Source organism: Lissotriton helveticus, chromosome 4_1 (genome assembly GCF_964261635.1).
Source record: "Lissotriton helveticus chromosome 4_1, aLisHel1.1, whole genome shotgun sequence".
Taxonomy (NCBI): domain Eukaryota; kingdom Metazoa; phylum Chordata; class Amphibia; order Caudata; family Salamandridae; genus Lissotriton; species Lissotriton helveticus.
In genome coordinates this window covers 678,149,004-678,166,625 of record NC_136063.1, presented here as the reverse complement: position 1 = coordinate 678,166,625, position 17,622 = coordinate 678,149,004, and positions in this window count along the sequence as shown.

The following is a 17,622-nucleotide window of genomic DNA, read 5'->3' as shown; positions in this document are numbered from 1 at the left end:
CCAGCAGTTCCAACAGGAAGTGGTGTCCTCCCCTTTCCAGTCAGAGGGAAGACGAAAACATCGCTCTAGGTACGATTCTCAGGTCAAAAGTACACAGAGTGGAAAGTGTGTGCCAGAATGCGATCAGCGAATATTTTTAAAACGATAATATTCCGTTTTTAACAGAAATTAAAAACATGGATTTTAGCAATTCAGAGATTGCACTTTGAGCAGTGCTTACAACAGGGCACAAGTAAATATTCTCAGGCTAGCTAGCGGGACAGGAGGTCCTGCCACAACCCCTTACCGCAGCGTCAGTGAGAACAGGCTCAGCCTAAATAGCCCCGGTACGCTCAACTGCTAGAGCGCTAACCGCCAGCAGTTCCAACAGGAAGTGGTGTCCTCCCCTTTCCAGTCAGAGGGAAGACGAAAACATCGCTCTAGGTACGATTCTCAGGTCAAAAGTACACAGAGTGGAAAGTGTGTGCCAGAATGCGATCAGCGAATATTTTTAAAATGATAATATTCCGTTTTTAACAGAAATTAAAAACATGGATTTTAGCAATTCAGAGATTGCACTTTGAGCAGTGCTTACAACAGGGCACAAGTAAATATTCTCAGGCTAGCTAGCGGGACAGGAGGTCCTGCCACAACCCCTTACCCCCCTTACAATGAGTGAGAAAAGGAAATGAGTAAGTGAGCAAAAAGAAGGAAAGAGAGGAGAAGACAACTAAAACAGTGGTACTGAGAAAAAATAATTTGGTGATGAAAGTAAAGAGAAGGACATTGAAAGAAAAGAAATGAGGGATAGTAATGGAACCAGAGTAAAAGAAATGGGATTAGGAACGATGAGAAAGGAGCAGTGAAGTTGTTGTAAAAGAAGTGATAGAAGGTAGATAAACACTAGTGAACATAACACAAGTAGAGTGAGGCACTGAGGACATAGAAGTAGTGAACGAAAAACAGAGAGAAGAGGTCAAAAGTAAGAAGCAAACAAAGATAAGCTAGTGATAGAGTGCAATAATACTGCTAAGTGAGGAATTACTAAAAGAGCAAAGGAGGAAAATACAGAAAAGAGAAGAAAAGCAGAAAGACTGAAAGCTGAAAAGTTATGCAAGGGAGAGACGGGATACACACAGTTGAAATGAAAATGAGGGTTGTCAAAAAAGTGGAGTAAGGGAACGGGGGTTACAGAGAGTGAGAGAAAGACATTATAAGTGAGTAAAAAGAGCTGAAAGAGGATGGAAAAAGGAAAGTAAATGTCAGAGAATGGAAATACAATTTAATTTACACAATCCAAAGTATAAAATAACTTGTACAACATGTTACAAAGTTTATTTTTGCTGTTCTCAGAATATATTGAATTTCACTTAAAAGAGTGAGTTCAAATTACTCATCATATGACAGCGGGAAAAAAAAACACAATCTAAAAGATTGTGTTTTAAAAAAACCTTAGATACTGACAAATGACAAATGTACGCTAAAGTTAGAATGACTTACTTTTCCTTGAGGCCAAATACTGTATCATGGTGGTCCTTTTCTCGTTGGAAAGTACTTTGCTGTTCACTTAAAAATCCATTTCATCGACTTTCTAGAAGAAAAGCTCCAAGAACATCTGAAATATTTTCAATATTTTCATATACTCCTTTTTTCAGTCATGACTCTTTACTCATTCCTGCACCTTTCCATTTGGCCAAATAGTGTCAGATGTATGAGTATATGTTCAAATTAATTCTAAGGCACTCTGAAATGATCTTTTTCCCGACGTTCTGAAAGAAAGGCTCTACAACATTTTCACAATATTTAATTATTTGTATAACCATCTCTGACTCACTCATGTTCATCATTTTGTATAATACTAACTTCACTTATTATGAGATCCAATTACAGTACCTATATGACAAGTCAATTTTTTATATTGCCTGGAACACTTTTACTCAGAATATATTTTTAAACAGCAAAATAACCTTTATGAACTACTCCCGTCTTCAAATGCCAATTACTTTTACCTACATTTTGGCTGTAAAAACACTAGGTATGAATTTATAAAGCCAAAAGGCAAACGTTGTTTGAAAGTCAAATGAGTGTTGTTACATTGGGTCCAACCTTTAGAAGTTTTTAAATAGCATGTGTAATGTCCTGATGTTGTAGAAGGACCATCATGAAAAATAATAGCTACAGTTGCAAACGTTTTTCCTGATATCGATAACTGTGAAGCCACGAAATTTTTAATAGAAGTTGTCAATTTAGTTCCATCAGGTCTACTTCGTTGAACATTAAAAAGACATAGTGACCATAATTATTTAGAAATAATGTGGACAGCATTGTAGACTTACATTGGGTACACACCATATTGTGATCAGCTGCTTTAACTAGATTATTAAAAGGTACTGATTTGCAGTCTGGTAAAGTCAAATATATAAATCTTTCAGTGTCTATTCTAGTAGTACTTGATGAAGCACAGTTATCACAGTCATGTTGCCATTGATAAGAAAGATTAAAAAGATTTTTTATATCTACTCCTTCATCTTCCAACACATCAAACATATACATTAAAAATTCCTGACAATCCTTCTGAATTATCTTGATTTTGACCTGAACATATGTCTACAAGATTCCTAATTTCTGAAACACTTTCTATTTTTCCTCTATCACTACTACATTTCTCTAACACAGAATTCAATAAACAGCACAATGTTTGTTCTCGATTTTCGACAATCTGTTTTTGTAAATTTTGAAGAAAAAAAACAACATTAACTACTACATTAGCATAGCAGTTGACACCAGAACTGTTTTCAAACTGAAATCCAACAACATCTTCAACAGAATCATTTTTCTTTCTGCTTACAATTACAGTTTCATCTATTTTTTGTCTTTTTGCTACTACCTTACTGCAATTACTCTCATTTCTTCTTTTTCGGCCTACAACACGTTTTTCAATCAGAGGATATTGAGGCAAATGTGGAGTATACTCTCTTCTTAACCTATTGTATTCTTTAACACAATCTAGATCAGCACAAATCTTTGTTTTATCACACTCAATCAAGTACAATCCTGATAAAGTTCTCACTCGTGATAATGCCACATATGCCATACCCTCTTTAAACACAGAACTTCCAATGTTCACCAAAGCACTATCTACTCATAAACCTTGAGATTTATGAATTGTCACTGCATATGCCAAACAAACAGGAAACTGTTTTCGGCGAACATATAAGTCTTTCACAAGCAAAAATCTAGCTGAACAACGACAAATTTGTTCTATTTCGTCAATGCCATCAAATTTAATTTTTTTAATTTCAATTCCATCTCTATTTTTGTAATTCACAAAACCAACAACATGACCCATTGCTCCATTTACCAGACCTCTTTCAACATTTAAATTCCTTCTCAAAATAGTACAACAATTTAAACACACATTCAGAGTCTTTTCAAAACCAGCAGTTTTAGATATAGACTTCTCCAATGAATCCAATTTTGATTTCAAATTTTCTGACAAAATAATTGTTGCTCCCATATGCTCTATTTTATCTATAGCTTCCAGTTTCACTATCTCTTCATTTTCTAACTTCAGCATTTTGTTGTTGAACATGGAACATTCTTTCAGAGTAGGCATCAAACATATGGCAGATTCCTTCTCATTAATTTTCTTAAAAATATTCTCTGGAAGAATGTTTTCATTTGGGTACAAATTAGAAATTAACCGTCCATGTAAAGCTTCTTTCCCTTGCTGACTTATTTTTCCTACTCTTACATCTAGTAAAATATTTTTATAATCTTCATCCTTTGCCTGCCGCATATTTTGAAGCAGTTCTGCATATTTTAAGTTTAACCATATATTAACGTTTCCAATGCTTCCTAGGCACTTCCTGGTATCTTCATGTGTGAGCATTTTGAACACAGGTTGTCCTTTCACTGGAGTCAACTGCAGAAGATCTCCAAAAACAATAATATGTTTTCCTCCAAATAAAACATCATAGTCTGTTCTAAGAATTTCTTGCATTCTCAAATGCACAAAAGCAAGCATTATATTTGACACCATGCTTACTTCATCAATGATAAGAAGTTTCATTTTCTTCAGGACTCTCGAAACTTCGGAACACGCATCTCCAGATAGCTTGTGATATTGCAATTTGTTATCATGCTCCACTGGCAGCATCAGTAAACGATGTAAAGTAATCCCTTTAATATTATGTGCTGCCAGCCCAGTTGGAGCGGTAACAACACAAGACAGCGGTGATTCAGTCCTTTTCTGCAGATAAGATTCAATTGCTTTAATCGGAAAACTTTTTCCAGTTCCCGCTTCTCCACTCACATACAGTTGGACAGGCTTAAATGATGTACATGAGCACTCTTTCTTCTCATGACTCAATCCATGTTCAACCTGTTCTATGACTTCGTCATATATCAGTTTCTGCTCAAGGTTTAATTGTTTCACCAAATCTTCTAAATTAATTTTCATCCTCTTGAGCTTGCTCCATAGCTCTTTCCACTTCATCCATGGCAGTGGCAGCTTCATTTTGGATAATTGGTCCTCCTAGTGGATCCTGACTCAATGAAGCAGAACTCTGACTGCCTTGAGATCTATCTCTCGCAATCTCTGCAGCAATTGTTGATTCTTGCTCTATTTCTTCATTCAACATTTGCAGATAATTTGGAAAAACAGGACATTCTATTGTATCCTTCGTAGCATTAAAAGAGTCTTCATAACAGAGAAAATCTCCAAGTAGTTCCTCTTCTTCTCGCCATGGTTTAAAGAGTTGCAAAAGAGCCAAATAGTAAACTTCTCTCTTGTCTGGATTTTCACAACTCAATTTTCGATGATTAATCAAATGACCTTTTTTCTGTTTCACTAGACATCCTTCACATCTAATGATTCCATATATTCCATTATTGATATCTTCTCTGATGTTCCTCTTATAAATATATCTTTGCAGAACTTCATAGAGACAAACGTTCTCAAGGTGAGGACTTCTATTTGGATAGTATGTATCCAACATGTTTGTCTTCAAAATATCTGTACTTTCTGGTTCTTTCTCCGCCAAATACTCTATCTCTTGTACAGATTTCAAAACTCGATTTCGTGTTGCAGCAAGACCTAGACTCACCCAAATGATGGTTCTAGATTTGGCATAGAGACTTGCTGACGACAATCGATCAGAACATTCATATGCTCCAATTTCTCGATGCGACAACATCTTCACACTGTAACTGTACAATTTCTTGCTTAGGCTCTTTTCATGTGAACTGCCTCCCACATTTCCTTCAGTTCTGTCTTTTCTTTTTTTGTGATGTAAGTGGTCACATATCGAGCCACAGCAATAGAGTTGTCAGCAACGAATTGAATATCCATGTTAGCATTCCACATGGACAAAATCACTGGGTTGTAGTCGTTGATGTACTTGGACTCTTCGTTTCTTTTTAAATTGTATGTATTTTTTGGTGATTTTCTCGTCACAGTATGTCGCAGAGAAGACATCAAATTATTTACTCTTCCTTTAGAAATCACTGGTCGTGGAAAAGCGAAACGACATTTTGTGTAGAACTTGTCCTTGTTTCTGAATTTTCGACAACAGTACTTTCCACAACGATGGGATTGAAAGCGTAAAACTTGTTGCCTTAAATTGTTTTCTTCGGTAGTTTTCGGAACAGCACATGTTGAATACTTTTCAATGAAGCTCATCACTGTCTCATCTGAATCTGTTCCAAATTTGGGTGCATCTTTAATCCATAATAACACATGTATGTGAGGAGCACCTCTCGCTTGATAATCCTTTTTCCAAAAGAAATCCAAAACCTCTCCAAGGGGAGGATTTTTTTTGTTGGTAATAAAAGACATCATAGCTTCAAATATATGATTGAAATATCTGCATACATTCACTGGACCCAAAGAACACAGTTCTCCAGGTGTTTTGAATTCTATATTTTGTATATTAGCATTGTCCTCTCGTAGAAATTGAAGTAAGTCCTCCCATGCATACTCGGCACAGCTAAGAGTGAGGAACCATGTAGGAGTTCCTAAGTTTCTTAGCATACATTTCGATTCCCCATGGCGACGGTACCAATACTCATTGGTACCACGCTGACATGCCATGAGATTGATTAGCTGAGATTCTAAAATATTATCTTGCAGATTCACTTTCTCCATAAAGGACCTCGCCGAAACATTTTGCAGATGTGCTCCACTTTTCAGAATATGGTTTACTGCATAAGAAAGCCCAGACAAGTCACTTTCATACAGTAGATGAAACAAATAGGGAATGCATTGACGAAACCTTGCATCTTCAGCATATAATCTTACAGTTCGATATTCAGATGCAGGAATTTGAAGTGGTCGATCGTCATATCGTCCACCTCGACCTGTTGGAAATAGCTGTGGAAAACAACGAGCTTCCAAACTTTCTTCCCATACACTAATGGGACTTCCTTTTGCTGTTTTCATTTGAAACAATTCAATTGCATTCCCCATTACTTCTTTGGAATGCAAAGGATGAACAGTATAATGTTCATATATTTCTTCACTTCTAGACACATCAACTTTTTCAATTTGGCCGCCTGAACAATCACTGTCTTCATCTGCAGCTGTTTCCTCTGCTGCAACACATACATCTTTGTAGTACTCATTGTTTTTGACTAAATACAACGTTGCCTTTTTGACTTTCCTAACATCCACTAAATCTTGCCAGATTTTTTTACTCTTTGTTGGAACCCCATTAACTAGAATAACTAAAGGTTCCTCTTCTACTTTTTCTATACCAATTGTATCAATATTTTTTTTTCAAATCTAGGGGCAAATAAACAACTCTTCCCTTTAATCCTCTCTGCAAATCTGTATGATGCAATTTCCCTATCTTAGGCTCCATGCGAACAATTGCCTGAAAAGGATGGACACATTGAATCAAAATAGACTCATATGTATTTAAATCCATCAATTCACGGGGAATGTCTACCAACTCCAGATTATTATGAACAGCTCTAGCAGGCATTCTGTTTTGATTTAATTTATCATAAGAATATTTACAAATACGCTGATCAGGACTCAAATCAAAACAATTCTCCACCCACAAATAAGTTGCTAAACCTTTCCACTCATAATTATCCATCTTTTCACTTTTTGCATATAAATCAACTAACCTAGTCTTATAATGAGTCCGTCGACAACACACACAAGTAAAATTCGGCCTTTCACTTGATTTCACCTTAAACCTGGTAATTTCCTTCTCAAACTTTTCTGTATTTAAAATCTGTACATTGTCTTCCACATTACCTTGAATTGCTGTCTCAATTTCTACACTGTCCTCTTTTTCACGAAAATAACAAATCTCAATTTCTTCACAAATCTTCTTCATATCTAATTCAGTTCCATGCAAAAGAGCACTGTTTAATTGTTTAAGCTTAAGTGCGGGACTTTTTGCATAATACAACATTCTCACTAATTTCCTCATTTTGGTATGATGCACTGCTAACATCCTAAAATGATGAAAAACACTCTGACAGACTTTTCTAGAAAGACAAGCCAGTGAATGGCCTTGCAAACCTGTGATTCCTCTCACTCTGCAAGGATCTAAGTCTTGCAACAACTTCACTTTCTGCTTTATACTTTTCTTACTATATGTACGTAAGAAATTACAAAACAAATCAATTGATTCCTGTCGCACACTACAAATACTACTACACTTCCAAGTGTACACTGGACCCTTAGTACGTCTCCCTAAAACTTCATCAGTTAACACCTCTTCTAGTTCTCTAGGCACAAGTTTATCTTTTTCAATCGGACAACCGTCTTTCACTTCATACGCTCGACCACTGGTGTCAACTGCATGCACTAAATCATTATCCTGGAAGTAACTCTCCTCATTAAAAAATGGCTCACAACTTGAACTATGCATCCATTCTCCCGGAAAAACTTTACAAAAATTAGTCCGATTAATTACTCTTTTCCATCTACTGTTTGATTTGAAAACATCAATTGTCTTGTTAAGTGTCCTAATTCTATTGATTATTAAAATAAATATTTTTTTCTTAACTTCAAAAGCCTGATCAACAATCTTCTCTACACTTTTCTTTTTCTTATAAAAGCAGCTCTCTGTTTACCTTTCCTAATGTTTTTTAACAAATTTAAAACCACCCTATTGCGAAACATTCGTTTACAAATGTCTCTAAACTGATTCTGCCTTCTATTCCTATACATATTATTCTCTCCTGCTCCAGTTGTAGGATTCTTTGAGGTTCTCTTCTTCCTTTTCAAATTTACTCTGTCATTCTCTTTTTCTACATGCTGTCCATTTTTTTTTTAAAAGTACATATGTTATGTAAGAAAGACTTAGTTGTCTTACCAGGAGCTTGGATCCTGTTTTTTGAAGTATTTGTTGTGGAAGAGTGCTGTAATTCCATTGCTATTTTTGATTTTTTTGCGGTTACATCCTTTTCTTTTCCTTTCCCTAGTGGGCATGTTTGCTTACTCTTCAAATGTGTATTTTAATCTGTGTTAAATAAAAAAAAAAACATTATAGACCACTATTATCAAACAACAAAGCAATGACAAAAAGCAAACAATCTATACAGGGTTACAGATCAGGTGAGGATTCTCCAGGGGTGCACAAAAGGTGATGCCTTTATTGAAGAGTATAGTGGAAGACAGCTCTGTCCACAAGTACAAAGAAGATGAGACCTATGTCTAAGTCCACTGCACTCTTATACACAGGCTTCACCACCTATGCTTCCTGAGAAAGTATTGAGTTATATAGTTATATAGAATTGTATTTTGTAAAATTGTGAAGCTCCATGTGAAAGCGTTTGCCTCAGTCTTATTCCTGTTGTGAGGCAGGTGCAAGATTTTGTCTCAGTCTTATCCCTGCTGTGAGGCAGATGATTGTACATAGGATCTGTGCTGTGTTTCCTAAATGTGATGTCAAAAACGATTTTGGAGAAAATGAATGGTTTTTACATTTTTGAGTATAATGTGGCGCAGAGGTTTAAAAAGTGACGCAGTGGACTAGGCTTCATGAATCCTATTTCTGCTGCATTCTAGTCCACTGCACTCTTAGACACAAGCCTCACCACCTACGCTCCCCAGGAAAGCCCAAACAAGTACCTTTTTGCCCCATATTTAAAAATTGACGCATGTAGGTAGATGCGTCACTTTTTAAACCTTTGCGCCACATTATACTCAAAAATGTAAAAACCATTTATTTTCCCCAAAATCGTTTTTGACATCACATTTAGGAAACACAGCACAGATCATATTTACAATCATCTGCCTCACAGCATAGATAAGACTGAGGCAAAATCTTGCACCTGCCTCACAACAGGAATAAGACTGAGGCAAACGCTTTCACATGGAGCTTCACAATTTTACAAAATACAATTTCTCTATGCAAACAAACTCAATATGCTTCCTACACTGATTTAAAACACAGGTAACATCATTGTAAAGAGTCAAATTGACACCTGCGTCTAAGAATGCAGACAGGTATATGCTTCATGAAGCCTAGTCCACTGCACTCTTAGATACAAGCCTCACCACCTACGCTCCCCAGGAAAGCCCAAACAAGTACCTTTTTGCCCCATATTTAAAAATTGACGCATGTAGGTAGATGCGTCACTTTTTAAACCTCTGCGCCACATCATACTCAAAAATGTAAAAACCATTTATTTTCCCCAAAATCGTTTTTGACATCACATTTAGGAAACACAGCACAGATCCTATTTACAATCATCTGCCTCACAGCAGGGATAAGACTGAGGCAAAATCTTGCACCTGCCTCACAACAGGAATAAGACTGAGGCAAACGCTTTCACATGGAGCTTCACAATTTTACAAAATACAATTCCTCTATGCAAACAAACTCAATATGCTTCCTACACTGATTTAAAACACAGGTAACATCATTGTAAAGAGTCAAATTGACACCTGTCTCTAGGAATGCAGACAGGGATATGCTTCAGGAAGCCTAGTCCACTGCACTCTTAGATACAAGCCTCACCACCTAGGCTCCCCAGGAAAGCCCAAACATGTACCTATTTTCCCCATATTTAAAAAGTGACGCATGTAGGTAGATGCGTCATTTTTTAAACATTTGTGCCACATTATACTCAAAAATGTAAAAACCATTTATTTTCCCCAAAATCGTTTTTGACATCACATTTAGGAAACACAGCACAGATCATATTTACAATCATCTGCCTCACAGCAGAGATAAGACTGAGGCAAAATCTTGCACCTGCCTCACAACAGGAATAAGACTGAGGCAAACGCTTTCACATGGAGCTTCACAATTTTACAAAATACAATTCCTCTATGCAAACAAACTCAATATGCTTCCTACACTGATTTAAAACACAGGTAACATCATTGTAAAGAGTCAAATTGACACCTGCGTCTAAGAATGCAGACAGGTATATGCTTCATGAAGCCTAGTCCACTGCACTCTTAGATACAAGCCTCACCACCTAGGCTCCCCAGGAAAGCCCAAACATGTACCTTTTTCCCCCATATTTAAAAATTGACGCATGTAGGTAGATGCGTCACTTTTTAAACCTTTGCGCCACATTATACTCAAAAATGTAAAAACCATTCATTTTCCCCAAAATAGCACAGATCCTATTTACAAACATCTGCCTCACAACAGGGATAAGACTGAGGCAAAAGCTTTCACATGGAGCTTCACAATTTTACAAAATACAATTCCTCTATGCAAATAAACTCAATATGCTTCCTACACTGAGTTAACACAGGTAACATCATTGTAAAGAGTCAAATGTATTTCTATTAAACATGCAAACATTCTTTATTCCTTTTAAAAAATGTAAAAACCATTCATTTTTCCCAAAATCGTTTTTGACATCACATTTACAAAACACAGCACAGGTCCTATGTAGAAGCATTCCATGTCACGGCTAAAACTTCACAATTTTACAAAATACAATTACTCTATGCAGTAAAAACTTTTTACCAAGCATTATCAAAAAGCATGACACAAAGCAACATTAAAAAACCACAATTTGCTTCCAAATCTTCTCCATAGAGTATACAAGTCTCTATGTATATTAAAAGAATCATAACTCACCTTTACAAATATTTTAGGAGATTCAGAACAGTGTCAGATACACACACCAATATTTCTTTAGCAGAGCAAAAGGTATGTTCTCCAGACACTGCAAACCATAAAGGCACAGAAAACCTCTAATTCTACACGCATATTGCTCATGGTAACCAATCAAATCTCTTCCCTCTGTATTTTCAAACCAACACCCTTCCCCCCCTCAGCCCTTTCTACCTGTTACCATAGCAACTCCCTCCTCACTGAGCTCCCAGGGTTAAAAGTTTATTCTACAATGTTGAAAATCACCTCATCAAGGATGTTTGACCTGCGAATACACCAGCTTTTCTGGTGCAAGGTTTCTTTAAATGACTTTTTTTAACCATTCAAATTACTTCTTACACAGAACACAACCATGCACCCTAACTTTCAGTTTTCAACTATCTCATTCTACCAATCATTGCTTGTGATTCAAGAGCACTGAAACTCCACAAGTTTTTTTTTTTGCAAACTCCTATTGTTCCAACTGCCATTTCTTTTCCACACTTCATCTGACTGCATCAGAATCTCCTCTCACCATGTATTCTGTCTGGATTATTGGACATAGCTATATCCACTGGGCTCAAAGGTATGCAGCTACCAGAAATTTTCACAACCTTGACTTACCAAATGTGAAGATTAAATGGATTGGCCAGAGAGGATTGAAATGTCACCAATTGATACCATTGGTGAAAACCTTTTTGCATTTGCCACACCCTGACCTTTTAATTGTGCACTCTGGAGGAAATGACTTGGGCACTTTGACTGGGGTAGGTCTGGAAATGCTTATAAAGGACACCTTTGATCAATTTATGGCACTTTTTCCTCAAACTGCCTTGGTATATTCCAATATATGCCAAAGGCAGAAATGGAAGTGGTCCAATCAATTTTGTCCACAATTTGAGAAAGCACGGAAACATGTGAATAAATCTGTTTCTGCTTACATGAGAGACTATGGAAGGGGTTCAATATACAATAATAACTTGCGTTACAACATGCAAGATATCTACAGGGGAGATGGTGTGCACTTTTCAGATGAGGGGAATAGAATATTCCTCCTGAATTTAAGACTGTGCATTGGTACCTACTTGTAGGTACCTAAATCAGCCACAGAACCCAAAAGCCCTTTTCAGGGCTACCCTATCTCTGATCACTCCAAATTATTATCTTTTTCTAACTTTTTTCACTATTTTTCACCATAGTACGCTCCCCGGTACGCTTCCCGGTGCGCGTACCGGGCGCTCCCCCCGCCGAAAATATATATATATATATTTTTTTGCCTATTTGGGCCTCCTTAGACCCCCTCAGAAAACCTAGAGGGTCAAGGAGTGCCTACGATGCCCCTTATACCCATACCCAATGTTGTTTGTCCTCCATTTTCTGTCTTAAATCTACCGAAAACAAAATGGAGGACTGCAGTAGCGATGCCGGTACGCGTCCCGGGGCACGCACCGGGAAGCGCTCTAAAAAATTTTTCAAAGTTAATTTATATAAAAACCACTGGAGACACTTAAACCAAATATAGAATAGCTCATACTACATACCAATCCCTACCATTTTCCCAAATTCGATGGAATTCCATTGAGCCATTTAGCCTGTAGACCTCTCTAAATACCCTGAGGTAAATTACTTCACAAAAACACATCTGAAGTGTTAGAATTGACAACCAATTAAAATGTTACTTTCATTTTCTATTTTTTTTCCTGACATCTGATTGGTTATGTACATGAATATAAATGAAAAATGAGAGGGAAACACGGCCATTTTGACTACAACTACCTGAGGTACATCTTGAAAGGATTTTCGCATTTTGTCTTCTTCACCTCTCTGCAAAGTAAGTTGATAATTTGTAAGGGGCACTTTAAGTAATTTTTTAAAAACGTTTTCTGATAGTTATTTACTGTCCCTCTGCTATAGTTATAGATAGAGATAGGCTCCTCTGTTATATTTATGGATTGACTTAGGCTTCTCTGCTATAATTATGAATTTACTTACGTTTCTTCACACGCACTTTTTTATATTTCTTCTTCCTGCCTGTTACCATACATTGCCCAAAGTTAACTTCATTGTTAAAAAATCAAAACTACCTGTCTGAACTTAAACCCCAACAGTGCCATATTTCTACTGATTTTTTTTTTAATGCAAATTTCAGCACAAAAATGGAAGGAGAACAGAACGTTTCCTTTGAAATTGTCCTAGAGATGAACAATGAGGAAATCATTGAACCCAATGTCTTGGAATTCATGGATGAATCACGGGACCATGAACTTCTACAATGTGTAGAATCTGTGGATTTGTTAATTCAATATGAGGACGTTTCTGACAGTCAAATGTTGGAAGTTATGTTCACTCAAAAAGAGGACATTTCGGACAGTCAAATGTTAGACGTTCTATCAAATTTTGAAAATGAATCTCAAAAATAAATTTATATTTAATTATCTAAAATTGTTTGAGACATTATTCATTTTTATATGTAATTCTTAAACTACTACCAAATTGATTATAATGTAAAGTCAAACTTATAGTATACTGTGCAACTTTTTTGTTTCACATAGTAATTTTGCTCATAGATACTTCCTTTCTCCCACTATATTATCTCCAATGTGTATTTGACATCTCTTTTTCATCTCCTGCCTCCATGTTCTTTATGTTTTCCTGACAGACTATGGTATGGATTCCATATACCACAATAACTTCTATAACAACATGCAAATTATCTACAGAGTAAACTGTGTACATTGAATTTAAGACTCTGCATTGGTACCTACATGTTGGTACTTAAATCACCCACACAATACAACAACTCTATTCAGAGATACCCTACCTCTAAGCACTTCAAATTATTATTTTAGTGTTTCACTGAGTTTTCCCCATGTGTGGGGGTGGGGGAGGTGTGTGTGGGGGATGTGCGGGGTGTGTCTGTGAGGTGTGTATGTGTGTGTGTGTGTGTCTGGGGGGATGAGGTGTATATCTGTGTGGGGTATGTGGGTGTGGGTGGGGATGTGGGTGTGTAAGGTGTGTGTGTGGGTGTGGGTGTGTGGGGTGTTTCGGTGTAGGTGGAAGTGTGGGTGTGTGAGGTGTGTGTGGGGTGTGTGTGGGTGTGGGCAGTATGAGTGTATGATGTGGGTGTATGTGTGGGATGTGTGGATGTGTCTGTGAGGTGTGCGTGTGTGTGTGGGGGGAGGTGTGTGGGATGTGTGAGGTGTGTCTGTGAGGTATCTGTGTGTGCGTGTGTGTGTGTTGGGGGGTGAGGTGTGTGTGTGTGTCTGGGTGTGTGGGATGTGTGGTTGTGGGTGTGGATGTGTAAGGTGTCGGTGTGGGGGTGTGGGGTGTTTGGGTGTGGGTGGAGGTGTGCGTGTGTGAGGTGTGTGTGGGGAGTGTGTGGGTGTGGGGTTGTGTGCGTGTGGGTGTGTGTGGGACGTACTTGTAGGTACCTAAAACAGCCACAGAACCCAAAACCTCTTTTCAGAGCTACCCTACCTGTAATCACTCAAAATGATTATTTTACACTATTATTTTCACTATTTTTCACCAAAGTACGCTCCCCGGTACGCTCCCCGGTGCGCGTACCGGGCGCTCCCCCCGTGAAAATCGAAAAAAAATGAAAACTTTTTTTTACCCGAGGGACCCTTTTATGGCCCCCACATCAAACCTAGGGGGTCCCCTTTAGGTCATTTCCCCCTTTGTTTTTTGCCACCTCTTGTGTCTCGATCCTACCGAGACACAAGATGGCGGCCGCTGCGGACTGTGTCGAATGTTTACAGACACCCGAGAGCCAATCAGCTTCCCGTGCGAAGGTCGCGTGGCGCGCCCGGAGCGCTCCCCGGTACGCGCACCGGGGCGTGCTTACAGATATATAAATTTTTTTGAACCTAAATTACTCAAAATCCTCTGGAGCACATATCTTGAGACATAGCAAAGGCACATCGGGCTACCAGTCCCTACAATTTTGGCAAGTTTGGTGAAAATCCATTCAGCCGTTCGAGCTAAAAGTGCGACAGACCGCCCTATGGAAATTAACATGGGGAAAACACGTTTTGGGACCCCCCTTTTATCTTGGCCCCTGCTTGACGAATCCCCCCAAAACTTTCAGGGAAGGAGCGGAGAGCCGCGAGGCAAAGTTGCTGAAAAATTCAGGCTGATTCCTCAACCGGCGCCAAAGTTATTCCAAATAGAATGTTGCGATTTCCCTATGGAAATCAATCCTAACTATAACTACCTACTGGCGACCGCCAGTAGGTAATATATATATATATATATATATATATATATATATATATATATATATATATATATATATATAAATATAAATATAAATATAAACCTACTGGTGGTCACCAGTAGGTAGTTATAGTTAGAGCCTAGTTTCAATAGGAAAAGCATTTTGATTTGCTAATACCTTTGCCGTTGTTTGACCAATCTTTGTCTATCCAGCTCCTATCCTGAAAGTTTGGGGGTGATTCGTAAAGCGGGGGCTGAGAAAAAAGGGGGGAGCCATTTTATTTTCATTGGAAATTTTGCGACAAGCCACAACCCGAACTGCTAAACGCAAAACCCCAAATTTTGCAAAAAGGTAGAGCTTGGTTCAGAAAGCGACTGTTTTTTAAATGGTGTAAATACGTTTTGTAATTTTTGGATAAATGAAAAAATAAAAGTCAAAAATCAATTTCACAGAGGAAACTTTGTGCAAGGCTACAGCCGAAACTACTGAACGGAATTACCCCAAATTTGACAAAAAGGTAGTGCTTGGGTCAGAAAGCGACTTTTTTTTAATGGTGTAAATCCATTCAGTAGTTGCTGAGAAATTAAAAAATAAAAGTTTTGATATCTGGGCGGAGCCTAAGTCCCGAGCACGAGCTTCATTCTGATTGACTACCAACACTACAAACCAGGAAGTGTTGGCAGCCATCTTGTGACTCTGTAGAAGTGAGTCACCAGAAAACAGAGAAACAAAGATATAAAACAAGAGAAGGGGGCAGGTTAGAAACACCCTGACCCCCTAGGCCTGCTCTGGGGGTCCCAGAAGGCCCCAGGGCCAAAAAAAGAGTTTAGAAATAAATAACAAATTCTGCGCAATTTACGTGGGTTTTCACATTCTATTTTAATGAGTCCTCTGGGTGGGCTAGGTTCCGGGGGCATTTCTTAAAAAACAATAGCGGGATTTTGCTGGGGTTGGGGGGCCCACTGGGGCCCCCGCTACCCCGGGGCTTCACTCATATTGGGAGGGGGGTTGCACGACCCCCGTCTTGGAGCCCTCCATGTGCTTATAACTTTGGAGTCGTTTGACGAATCTTTACGAAATTTACCAAAACGTTTCTCTTTTTTGATCAGCTCTTATCATGAAAGTTTGGGGGTAATTGGTCAAGGGGTTTCTGAGAAAAAAGGGGATCCCAAAACATGTTTTCTCAATGCATTTTCCATAGGAAACTTTAGACAAGGCTACAGGTCAAACTGCTGAACGGAATTACGCCAAATGTGGCAGGAAAAAAGGTTTTGGTCCAGAAAGTACACTTTTGTTTAAATGGTGTAAATCCCTTCAGTAGTTTTTGCGAAAAATTAAATTTGAGAGAAATTGATATTTGGGAATTGTGACATGTGATTTGCTGAGGCGTTACGAGCAAGAGCTTGCAGTTGATTGTCTGTGAACGGTTGAAACTAGGAAGTGTTGCTAGCTATTTTGTGATTCAGGGTGTGAGCTGGCATCTCTCCCTAAACAAGCCATTGGGGCCGTAGTTCTACGTCTGTTAGGCAACATCAAAATATACCGCAGCTCTGTCTGTGCGAGATACTCCTTTCACAGTCCCTCTTCCCGCATCACCGGCTTGCAGCTCGCTCCCCACATCACAGTAAACCAGGACCTCGGTATGTTGTGGTGCACCAAAAACACACCTCAGTGCACAGAAACCCCTATCCGGCTAGCTATAGTATGTCATTAGTTTTCTGTAGTACAACGGAGCTACAAATGATTAGATATCCTACAACAATGCATCTCAGGTCCTCTCAGGAATTCGGGGAACAAGACACTTTTTCGGTTAGACACTCATACCTGTTCAGAATGTGAGTAATCAGAGACTTTGTATAGTTTAAAATGTTTATTTCAACTAACAAGCACTGTAATGTAGTAAACGTGCTAAGGTGAGCAAAGAAATGCATGTAAAAAATACAATCAGCATAGTTACAATTGCATAAAGTAGGAATGGGGAAAGGATATTATAATGTCAGTGGATTAAGGCAAATAGCGATTAACACCCTCCGTATGCTACGAACTATGGTTATTGTATTAGTGGAAGACCTCTGGCTGATTTGTTCTCCGTACTACAGCGGAGCTACCAATGATTAGGTATCCTTGAACAATGCGACTGATGTTCTCTCAGAACTCATTGAAACAAGACAGTCTTTCGCTTAGACACTGATACCTGTTCACAATCTGAGTAACTAGATACTTTGTATAGTTTAAAATGTTTATTTCAAATAGTAGTACACATCATAGGGTGAGCAAAGAAATGCATGTAAATAATACAATCAGCATAGTTACAATTGCATAAAGTACAAATGGGGAAAG